At 39.6% G+C, this 12991-nt stretch overlaps 1 pseudogene; it reads left to right on the top strand.

Annotated features, from left to right (window-relative positions):
• Positions 1-8225: 8225 nt before the first annotated feature.
• On the top strand, positions 8226-9162 carry LOC124240755 (olfactory receptor 2T8-like; annotated as a pseudogene).
• The last annotated feature ends 3829 nt before the right edge of the window (positions 9163-12991 follow it).

Here is a 12991-nt window from a genome sequence, read left to right as displayed (position 1 = left end):
TCAGGCCTGTTGAGAGAGGGAAGAGAGCTTTTCTTGTATCTGCTTTTACTTAATTGTCTTCAGGACAAAATAACCAATATGCCAAAGTGGCATATTTTGGGGTGGCATATTCTGCTGCTCTTCATTCTCTCATTTGAAATTATAAGAAATTTCATGTATTAAAGTTGAGTTGAGTGACATCAGCCACATGGCAGAGTGAGTGGTTCCCTGTGTCTCTCCCCTTTCAAACTGCAACGAAATGGGCATTCCTTGATCAACAGAGGATGCTCACACCGCCCCTCAGGATGCCTGAGAGACCTGCACTGCTATACATTGGAAGGTGGGTGGACTACCCCAGGGGAGGTGGTGGGATAGGTGAGCCCTCTCTGGCCCCTGACAGCCCAGGACACCTGAATGACTGCTCTCCTGGCTGACATGCTCATAGCACTGCTGTGGCCCCGAGAGTGGGCATGTGCCTTGGTGTGACTGTGGAAACAGGTGACTGCACTCCTGAGCTCCCCGTGATTGCTCTTTGGTGCAGTGGGAAAGCCCACAGTCCCAGCGCAGCTCCAGGGAGAGACTTGGGTCAGTCCTAGTGGAGAGGCCATGCCCTCCAAGCACAAAGGCTGGTGTGGCCAAGGAGCAGATGCTGCACAGCTGTGAGTCTGGGCAAACATACCGCCGGCTGCCTTAAATGCTGATAGTTCTGCTGCAGCCCTGAAGGGGCAAGTGAGATCCAGCAGGGCCAAGGGAGTGTGTGGTGACAACTCTTTGTGGTAATCACCAGCTGAGCCATCTGGTACTGAATTTTTCTTGAGTGGCAGCCTCCTTACATCCCCCACACTAGTGTTGCACGTGTTTTAAATACAGATTCCATCTTATTAATGATTTGTTGAAATTTTTTATTTCCTCTTGAGTAAGTTTTCAGAATTTTTGTATTTTCAAATATTTGTCCATTTCATCTAGGTTTCTAATTTGTTGGCAAACTTTATTGTCCATATTAATCTATCGTAATCCTACTTATTTCTATGAGTTCAGTAGTAATATTTCCATTTTCTTTACTAATTTTAAATATTTCTTTCTTCTCTTTGTCAATGTAAGTTTTTCTATTTTGTTGATATTTTCAAAGACTAAACATTTTGTTTCATTAATTCTCACTATGGTCTTCTATTTTCAACTTTATCTATCTCCATTCTAAACTTTATTATTTTGTTTTTTTCTGCTGTCTTTGTATTTATTTGATCTCCTCAAGGTGCAAAATTAGGCTTTGAATTAAGATTCTTTTTTAATGTAGTCATTCACAGCTATTTAGTACCCTCTAAATACTGCAATGGCTATACATCATATATTTTGGTATATTTTATTTTTCAATCATCTCTAAGTATTTTTAATAGAATATGTTTTTAGCAGAGTTATGGGTTCAGAGAAAACTTGAGCAGAAACTACAGAGAACTGCTGTATACTCCCTGTCTCCATACACGCACAGCCTCCTGCATTATCAACATCCCCTATCAGATTGTTCCTTCTTTCACAACATGAACTACATTACCACATCATCACTCAAAGTCCATAGTTTACACTGGGGTGTACTCTTGATGTTGTGCACTCCATGGCTTTTGACAAATGTATAATGACATGAATCTACCTTTATAAAATCATAAAAAGTCATTTCACTACCTTAAAATACTGTCTTCCATCTGTTAATCCTCCCCACCTCTAAACCCTGGAGATCACTGATCTTTTTACTAGCTCTATGATTTTGCCTTTTCCAGAATTTCATATAGTTGGAATCATATAGTAGGTAGCCTTTTAAGATTGTCCTCTTTCTCTTAATATTATATATTGAATGTGCCTCCATGTCTTGTCTTTTCTTGACAGCTCATTTCTTTTTAGCACTAAGTAATATTCCATTTTCTGGAAGTACCACAGTTTATTTATCCATTAACCTACTGAAGAATATCTTGGTTGTTTCTAAGTTTTGGTAATTATCAATAAAGTTTCTATAAATATCCACTTGCAGGATTTTATAGAGACATATTTTTTTTAACTTTTTGTGTTAAATACCTAGGAAAGTGGTTTCCGGGTCATACAGTAAGAGCATCTTTCACTTTATAAGAAGCTGCTAAATTCTGTTCCAAACTGGCTGCATCGTTTTGCATTCCCACCAGCAATGGATAAGAATTCCTGTTGCTCCACATCTTCACCAGCATCTGGTGTGGTCGATGTTTTGGATTTGGGCCATTCCAATAGGTGTGTAGCAATATCTCATTGTTGTGTTAATTTTCAACTCCCTAATGACATATAATGTAGAGCAGCATTTCATATGCTTATTTGCCATCTATATATCTTCTCCAGTGAAATGTCTATTCAAGACTTTTATCCATTTTTAATCAGGGGGTTCATTCTCTTATTATTGAGTTTTACGGTTTCTTTGTGCATTTTGGGTAACAGTCCTTTATCACATATATCTTTTTATTTTTTTTTATAAAGATTGGCACCTGGGCTAACAACTGTTGCCAATTTTTTTTTCTGCTTTATCTCCCCAAAACCCCCCATACAGAGTTGTATATCTTAGTATGTCTTAGTTGCAGGTCCCTCTTGTTGTCGGATGTGGGATGCCACCTCAACTTGGCCTGATGAGCAGTGTCATGTCCGCACTCAGGATCAGAACCCTGGGCCGCCACAGCAGAGTGTGCGAACTTAACCACTTGGCCACAGAGCTGGCCTCCACATATATCTTTTGGCAAAAAATTTCTCCCAGGCTGTGTCTTGTCTTTTGATTCTCTTGAAAGTTTCTGTTGTGGAGCAGAAGATTTTTTTGTTTTATCTTCAGTAAAACATAGTTTATCAATTATTTATTTCAGAATTATTCCTTAGGTGTTGTATCTAAAATGGCATTGCCATGTTCAATGTGTCCTATTGTCTTTTGTTAGCTTCTAGAATTTTCTTTTCTTTCTTTCTTTTTTTGAGGAAGATTAGCCCTGAGCCAACAGCTGAACATCCTCCTCTTTTTGCTGAGGAAGACTGACCCTGTGCTAAGACACATGCCCATCTTTCTCTACTGTATACGTGGGACACCTACCACAGCATGGCTTTTGCCAAGTGGTGCCATGTCCGCACCAGGATCCGAACTGGCAAATCTCAGGCTGTTGAGAAGTGGAACATGCAAACTTGACTGCTGTGCACTCCGGCCATACCCCTAGAATTTTATTAATTTTGCATATTAAATTTAAAGCTGTGATTCATTTTTATTTACTTTTTAATGATATAAGACCTGTGTCCAGAGGAATCCTTTTGCATTTGGGTCTGATTGTTCCAATACTATCTGTTGAAAAGCCTATCTTTGCTCGGTCTTATTGCCTCTGTTACTTTGTCAAAGATCAAATGACTATATTTATATAGGTCTATTTCAGGGGTCTCGATTCTGTTCCATTAATCTATTTATAAATTTTTTCACCACTATCACAGTTTTGATAACTAGCTTTACAATAAGTCTTTAAGGTAGTGTCGGTCCTCCAACTTTGTTCTTCAATGTTGTGTTGATGACTCTCTGTCTTTTGCTTCTCTATAATCTGTGGAAATATTTATCAATATCTACAGGTAACTTGCTGGGATTTTTATTGTGACTTCATTAAGTCTATAGATCAAATTGGGAGGATCTACATGTTCACAATATTCAGTCTTTCTGTTCCTGAAGATACAATATGATATTTGAGGTGATGCCAAAAATATATGTGGAAAAGCAAAAGCATCGCATTATTGCCCACTCAGCAGGGTTGTTGTTGAGACTCTAAATTAACACACCACGGATACTTCCACTCATAGAGATATTTAATAGTTTTCATCATTTACTCATCTTTATTTGGATTTTTTTTACACATAGCTAGAATTAATTTTTCTGACTGAGTAAATTATAACAATGATCCAGTAGAAATAATGAGAGGATTAGTGTCCTGGACAAGGAGAATGGAGAAGAAAGGATGAGTTTAAAAGGTATTCTAGATAAACATATATAAGCCTTGTGGAATAACTCCAGGAGAGATAAAACGCACCATAGAAAAGACACGATGTTCAGGATGTGTGTGGGAAAGAATTTAAACGTTTTAAAGGATATACTACTCTTTGCAGGCAATTTCCTAATCTTCGAAATTTTCATCACAGGCTTAAAGACACAAAAGCAAGAATGGTTTGTTATCTCAATTCGATTGGATCCAAGGTTAATGGGGAGATATTGCTCCAAACTGCCAACCGAAGGGCATTCCTTGTTTTTAAATTGTTTATAATTATACATAATGATAATTTGCTATTTATAAGGAAATTTTAAGGGGCTTTGTGTCACCCAAATGTCCTAGTCTTCATCAAACACTGAGTACCTCAATGTTCTATTAATGTTGGCAATTTCAGTTACAATCATGAATGCCAACTGTGTGATATGAGAAAAACACTTTTTCTCAAACTATCCCTAGACTAACTACCCCCGTTCTCCAACAAAGCTCGACATGGTTCACATGTGTGTGTAAGGGCGGTGTGCATGCAGGCACGTGTGTCTGTGTCACAAATGAAATTATATGAGTATCTCCTCATCATTACTGCATTCTCTAGCACCTTCTGGTGAGTCAGATCTCATAAATAATGCAATGTATTGTGATATAACGTGCAAACACCGCATTGCACAATTGAATTAATCCCTTTCAATTTTCATACTAGTTTCTTACACAAATGAAAAAAAGTACCTTTCCCACATATTGAAGTAAAGTTGAAGAAAAACTTTGTACGCCCCCAAATTGAACAGAGGTACAGAAAATGTAAGTAGTTACTGAAACTCTCTGGGACTCGCCAAGTGTGTGTTTCAGGATCAGTAGGCAGATACTTTGTATTTTACCCAAATCCACCCATCCCCACTGTTGTCTCATTCAGCAGCTGTATTCACTCAAGAAACATGCTCAGACTTATTTTCTTCCCAATTTCATTCATGTGTGATCTCACATATATATATTTGGTAGACAGAAATCAGAAGTCTGTCCAATCCATGATGTTTCTCTGGATCGTAGTTGAATCATAGACCTACTGACACTTCTGCCTGCATTAGCAACATGGGAGAAAATCACAAAATAGGAAGCACTGTAGCCACTCACTTGTATAATCTTTCTCCAGCAGGGCTCTCAGTATGCCCTGCAACAGCCTTTATGCTCCTGTTGTTTCTAAAGTATCCCTCTAACACAAATTTTGGCTTCTCACCTTTGTGCACACACTTTTCCTCCTAATATGTTCTGTGTTATTCTCAATAATTTATTTTATCTCCTTTTTCACAGGGAAAAGAAAGTACAGAAAAAACTAGAGAGAGGTACAGATATTTTTCTGGTTTCTGTCCTTTCAAACTACATGCATTTCTATGCCTACACCTTATATTACACTCTGCCTGCATAAAAGGGGCCATGCTTTTATCCATGAGTATTCTTAGATAAGTCCCTTTCTGACTCCTCGCAGGCCATGTTACCTATTGTTTTGCAACTTCATGAATTCTCCTGGTGAAAATGGAAACTGGCCCCTCTGCACACAGAGGGCAAGGAGAGATTAAAGAAAGGCAGACCACTCTAGGTTGGTAGGTGGAAGTTTTAAGAAGCATGGAACATACCTGTCAGGATTATCTTGGGTGGCTACAAGATGAGTACATCTTTGCACCCACCTACCAGAATCTTAAAAGTTTATAGAGAGACTTTGACAAGGTTCAGTCATGTAATGAGTCCAGATTGTCTCAGCAACACACTACTCTCTCAAGGCTGCATCCTTGAAACAGCTACTAGTGTGGGATAATGGGCAGGATGTACATTCCAGGGACAAGAGAAAGAGTTAAGGAGCTTCCATTTGCCTGGATTCAGCTCATGGGTCAACGGGTGTTCATGTTCTCTTGATGACCTCTTCCAACACTGCCACATCATTTTCTTATGTCTATTATCCTGCTTTCTACCGCCCCAGCAACATTTTAACACATTTAAGCCTCTTTAAAAAAAAGTTGAGGGCTAGCAATTTAATACTTGATGAAATGCTTCACCAGAAATGGAAATTTTCAAAATAAGAAAATGTATTTTATAAAATGGAAATTCATGTAAATTCTTAGACTTACTCTCAAAAAACATGTAAACCTCTCCTGCATGAGGTAAGCAAAAACTTAGCTCAAATTGCTGTATTTTTGTGCTATATATATTTACCTTACTAAAATTAAAAAAATAACATGTGTTTTCAAAAATCCCATTAAATTGATGCTTATGTATACAACTGGAGTCTAAGTATCACAAATGACCATAGATGGAATGAATTAATAAGTCAAATGTGATATGTGTATGCAAATGGATATTATTCAGTCTTAAAGTGGAAAGAAATTCTGACATGCTATGGCATGGAGGAACATTTAGAACATTATGTTAAGTGAAATAAGCCAGTCAAAAAAAAACAAAGAAAAACAAACAAATGCTGTACTATTTCACTTATCTGAGGTTCCTAGAGTAGTCAAATTTATAGAAACAGAAAGTAGAACAAGGGTTTTCAGGTGCTGGGGAGAAAGGGGAATGGAGAGTTATTATTTAATTGGTACAGAGTTTCAGATTAAGAACATGAGAAAAGTCCTGGGGATTAATATTGGTGATTGTTGCACAAATATGTGAATATTCTTAATGCTGTTGTACTGACAGTACACTTAAAAATAGGCAAAATGATAGCAAAAATTTAATTTAAGCAACTTGCCCAATACGCTACATTTACTGAGTTACCTATTGACTTCTAAACAGGTTTAAAGTTTTATCAATCTTCAACAATACAGGAGATGGGAAATAATGGGAAATAATAAGCTTTCAAGTCATAGAAATGAGTTGGAAGAGTTTTGAGGTCCTTCAGGAAAATGAAACTAAAGGGGCTATAATTATGCATGTCATATAGTTACTAGGGGTACAGGCTGCATGTTAGAAATATGTGAACATGTAGATCACAAGGTCTTGGCAAATGCAGAAAACATCTGATGAGGAAAACCTGTGTTTCCATGATACCAAACTTTGAAACAACCAACTAAAACCCTCAAGTGGAATTCTGCCAGTGCAATGGTGATGTTCAAGCAACAGCAGTGGAGTTAGGGATCGAGAGAGCCTTCTGCATTGCATTCCTCTAGGTTTATTGGGATTCATGTATGAGATGGCTATGTAAAGTGGGGGCAAAGGAAATGACTGTGGAAGGGGTAAACTCCTTCTGTCAAGTCACCACACTGAATCACACCATATCCTTGAGAATGAATTAGCATCTCCATCTCTACATCCGTGACTGTATTTATTCAACAAACTAGAACACTTTAAACTCCAGGAGATCAGAGATGAAAATACTTTTAAATATTTAGATTCCCCCGGGACTGAAGAAGAAATCATTTTGTCTCTGTGCTCGGGTGAAGAACTAAGGACTTTTATTTTCTCTTTTGTACACAGAAAGATTGTGTTTCTGTGACTTTGAGGGAAAACAGGGTGATTACAGAAAGTACTTATTTACAGTTAATGAAAGTCCCCTTTAGTATTATAGTATTGCATTGGGGGGAATATTCTAAGAAGGTCATTACTGTTTTCACTGTATGCTCAGTAAAATTAAACTAAATGCACTAACAATTCCAAATTAATTTATGTTTCCATCTGTAGACTCAGTTCTTCCTGTTTCTAGGCCTGGAAATATAAATTGTTTGGTTTGGAAATCTGAAAATGTCTTCCTGGATTAATCAACATCAAGAAAAATTATCTGATTTTTGCAGACTTCAATAAATTTTGACATGTTACCTAGGTGTAGCCCTCATTATTAAGAACATGGCTTTTATATAATTACACACATGGACTTAATTCAACCTCTAAGAATGTTGACTGTGCATTATGTAAAGCAAGTAAAAATATAAATGAGAAACTGTGAGCGTGATTTCTTTCTGTTCACTTATGTTGGTGTCAAGGAAACACCATGTTCTTGTAACTTATCAAGAACTTTTGTTCCTTATGCCAATTAATCAATAACAATGATGGGAGATACTCATTTTGAAAAGTTTGAAAATGAGAGAAAAGTTGAAATTAATTACAGGCCCAAGTGAAAACATTCGAAAAAGTCAGCTGTAGGATTTTAAATAGATTTAATCATTTTCACACATGTGCTTATCAAGAAATGCATAGTTCAAATAGAGCATTGAAAATTCTCTCATCTATCTATTTACAGTGTTATGCTTATTTGATATCATGGAAAAACAGAATACCACCTCAGGTTTCCTTCTCCTGGGACTCTTTAATCACACAGAAGCCTGCCTGTTTCTCCATGTGACTGTTCCGACTATGCCTTTACCTCCCTGCTGGGCAGTGCTGTCCTGATTCTCCTGATTCTCCTGATTCACTGGGACCCCCGCGGCCTCCACACACCCATGTACTTCCTGATGAGTCAACTCTCCCTCATGGACACTATGCTGGTTTCCACCATTGTGCCCCAAATGGCTGCTGACTACTTTACCAGCAAGAAGTCCATCTCCCCTGCTGGCTGTGGGCCGCAGATCTTCTTCTTCCTCACTCTGGGAGGGGTGAGTGCTTCCTCTGAGCAGCCATGTCCTATGACTGCTATGTGGCTGTTCGCCATCCACTGAGATACCCTGTCATCATGAGCCAGCAGTTAGACTTGGGAATGACTTTGGCAGCTTGGTTCCTGGGTGAAGCTGATGGGCTCATGCAGGCTGCTGCAACCCTGACCTTCCTATTTTACAGCGTACATGAAATCGATCATTTCTTCTGTGAGGCCCCATGCTGGTGCACTTAGCTTGTGCTGACACGTCTGTCTTTGAGTACGGCCATGTACATCTGCTGTGTCTTAATGCTCCTGGTGCCCTTACCTTTCATCCTGACCTCCTAGAGTCTCCTCCTAGCAGCTCTTCTCTACCTGTGTTCTAGAGAAGCCTGCAAGGAGGCTTTTGCCATCTGCTTCTCACAGTTGGCTGTGGTGGGACTCTTTTTTGAAGCTCCCTATGCCACCTACATGAGACCCAAATCCTACATGTCAGCTAACCATGATAAGGTTCCTTTGGCTTCCTCTACCATCTTCACCCCTGTGCTGAGGCCCCTCATCTGCAGTCTGAGGAACAGTGAGGTCAAGGGCACCCTGAGAAATTGCATGTGCCCGTGTGCTGCTTAACTCATGACGAAGATTTACATTCCCTTGCCCCAAAGTTCAAGGTTGTAAAAGTGATTGTATGAGATTTCCCAGAGAGGTTATATATGCATTATATCCATATGTCTTTTCTATTTTACTTTGACGTAGAACCAGACCTCCATACTTTGTGATCATTTGTTAAGTTGTCATAAACAAAACAAATTGTGGGTTATGGAAACTCTAAGAATAATAAATGTTTATTAAAATATTTCTATAGGGCAGTGCTCAATAAATATTTGTTCAAAGAATGAACTAGTCAAGCAATTTGAAGGTTAATTGTTGATTTTTTGCAAAATGAGGTTTAGTTTACAATCATTAGATGCTCTAAGATCTGAAGGGTACGTTCAACCAGTTTTGATAATATATGCCCTTGTAACTTACACCCGCCAGCAAGAGATGAATGATTGCACCGGAGCAGAAAGATCTTCATGTCTTTGTCCAGTGAAACACCTCAACCGAGATACAACCACTGGCCTGATTTCTGGTTTTATTCTTTAGTTAGGGCAATTTTACTCTTTCACATCAATGAAAATGTGCAGTAGGTTTTTTTAATACCTTGTGTCTTTCTCTCAAAGTAATATGTTTTTAAAGATTCTGCTAGAGATCTCATCAAGATGGCGGTGTGAGCAGATGTTGAACTCACTTCCTCCCATGGACACAACCAGGTTACAACAATTTTGGGAAGAATCACCCTGGATTGAAAACTGAAAACTGGATAAAACGAAACCCCACGAAAAGGGATAGTCCTGACAAAAGCAGAAGAGGCAGTAACTCCAGCTGGGAGGAAAAAAGTCACCTTTGGGAGCAGCGGAGCTTCTCAGCTGGCCAGGTGAGAGCCACCCTAAGGTATGCAGCCCTCCCTGGGGGAGTGAGGTCTGGAGTGGGAGCAATAAGGCTATAACCATCCTTTGGACTCAGTCCAACTGAGAGGGGGGTCTTACTGTCTGGCTTTGCTGGCTATTAACTGCAGCGAGGACACACCAGAAAAGCTATCAGCTGAAAGCCGAAAAGATCCGGGTCTTAAAGGGCCCACCCACAAACTCATTCATTGCAGCAAGCTAAAATCACCAGAGAAAAGGCTGACTGTCCTTTGGTTAAACAAGATTCACCTGGTGGGCTCTGGGGGCATCTTGGTGAGAGGAGGATCCTCTCCAGAGACTGAGACATTGGTGGGGGCCATTGTTCTGAGCTGGTCCAGGCATGCTGATATGGACACCAGTGGGAGACATTGAGGTGCATCCCTTGGACTGTTAGCCCAGGAGTCTGCCACACCCACTAGAGCACAGATTTAATCCAGTTCAGCCAGGGCAGGCAACCTGCCCTAGGGACTGGCCCCACCTAATAGCAAGCCCTCAGGCTACTTTTTAGCCTGCATTGCCTGAGTGACTTGATGCTGTACAGGCAGGCAAGGGTGTCTGCCTCTGTGGGGCAGGGCTTCTGTGAGGACCAGGTGAACTGTGGGGGGCATTGGAGCAGAGGTGGGGGCCTCTGCAGTGTGGCATTGAGGTATTCTCCAGGGGGTTAAGAAGTGTGCAGGGACCAGGACTGTTTTGACAGTGTATGTGGTCCAGTAGGGGGTGAGGCTTATCAGCAGCAGAAGACTTGTGCTTCACAAATAGCCATAAAAAGGATCAGCCCCACCTTCCAAAGACTGAAACAACTGAGTGCCTCCATGCCAAGGGCTAGCCCCACTCAGCTGCACTCCTAAGAGAACTGACAACAGCCTTGTTGGCCTCAGGACTATCACAACTGTACACCCCTGAGCCTAGCAACCAGCTACACTGGGTACCAACCCAATTAAGAGGAGAATTGCAATAAGAGTGTGCTAATAGACTTTGTAGCAAACAATGCTGAGGCCCCTCCAAAGCGGATTTACAAATAGCTGGCCAGGGAAGGAAAGATCAGACTCCCTGGGTACCTGCAGTGGGAGCAACCCTGCCACAGCAGAAGAACACAAGTAGCCCACAAAGGGGTCACTCCTGGTTCTATGGTCTGGTGACAAGAGGGAAACACACTGCTGGGCCTCATAAGGCATCTCATACATAAGACCACTTCTCCAAGATCAGGAGATACAGCCAACTCACCTAGTACAAATAAAATAGCACAGAGAAAGAGGCATAATGAGGAGGCAAAGGAATACTTTCAAAGCAAGGGAACACTACAAAACACCAGAGAAATAACGAAGTGAAACAGAAACTAGCGACCTCCTTGACAAAAAATTGAAACAAAATATAATGAGGATGCTCACAGATATGCAGAGAAGAATGGATGAACACAGTGAACACATCAGCAAAGAACTCGAAGATATAAAAAAGAACCAATCAGAAATGAAGAATACAATACTCGAAATGAGAAAGTCACCAGAGGGACTCAATAGCAGAGTAGAGGAAGCAGAAGAATGGATCAGCGAGCTAGATGAAAGATTAGAGGAAATCACCCAAGCAGAACAGAAAAGAGAAAAAAGAATTAGACAGAATGAGAACAGTGTTAGAAAACTCTGAGACAATATCAAGCATGCTAACGTTCAGATTATAGGGGTTGCAGAAGGAGAAGAGACAGACAAAGGGGCAGAAAATTTACTTGTCAAAATAATAGAGGAAAATATTCCTCACCTGAGGAAGGAAACAGACATCCAAGTTCAGGAAGACAGAGAGCTCCAAACAAGAAGCCCAAAGAGGCCCACACCAAGACATATTATAATAAAAATGTCTAAAATTAAAGACAAAGAGAGAATCCTAAAAGCAGCAAGAGAAAGGCCACAAGTGACATATAAAGGGAAGCCCATCAGGATGTCAGCAAACTTCTCAGTGGAGACCCTACAGGAGAGAAGAGAATGGCACAACATATTTAAAGCGCTAACAGGAAAAAACCTACAACCAAGAATACTCTATCCATCAAGGCTATCATTCAGAATGGAAGGAGAGACAAAGAGCTTCCCAGACAAGCATAAATTAAGGGAGATTATCACGAAGAAACCAGTTCTACAAGAAATGCTGAAGGGACTTTAAGTGGGAAAGCAATGACCACAAATAGAGATAAAAGAAAAAAAATCAGAAAAACCCAAAACAACAACAAGAAAAAACAGGCAATAAAATCACTTGTAAGGTAAAAGTATAGTAAAGGCAGCAGATCAACTACCTGTGAAGATAATATGAAGGTTAAAAGACAAATGTACTAAAATTACGTATTTCAATGATAAGAGGGTAATGGATAGACACACACTAAACAAAAGACTATATATGATGTGAAAAATATATAATGTGGGAGGAGGGGAGTGAAAAAGTAGAGCTTTCAGAAAGAGGTCAAGCTAAAGAGTCTAGCTACTCAATATAGACTGTTATATGCATAGTATATTAAATAGGATCCTCATGGTAACCAGAAATCAGAAACTTATAACAAGGAGGAAAAAAAGTAAGACAAAATAAATCAAACATATTACTAAAGATAGCCATCAAACCACAAGTGAAGAGAGCAAGAGAAAAAGAAAGGAACTGAGAAGAACTACTAAAACACCACAAAAAAAGAAAAAGTGACAAAATGGCAATAAATACATATTTATCAATAGCTACTTTAAATGTCAATGGACTAAATGCTCCAATCAAATGCCATATGGTAGCCAAGTGGATAAAAAACAAGATCCATGTATATGCTGCATACAAGAGACACACTTCAGACCTACAGACACTCACAAACTGAAAGTGAAAGGATGGAAAAACATATTCCATGCAAATGGCAAAGAAAAGAAAGTGGCGGTAGCAATACTTATATCAGACAAAATATACTTTAATTCAAAACTGTAATAAGAGACAAA

Source organism: Equus quagga, chromosome 6 (assembly GCF_021613505.1).
Source record: "Equus quagga isolate Etosha38 chromosome 6, UCLA_HA_Equagga_1.0, whole genome shotgun sequence".
Lineage (NCBI taxonomy): Eukaryota > Metazoa > Chordata > Mammalia > Perissodactyla > Equidae > Equus > Equus quagga.
The sequence above is the reverse complement of the archived record's forward strand: the minus strand, read 5'-3'. Positions and strand labels throughout refer to the sequence as shown.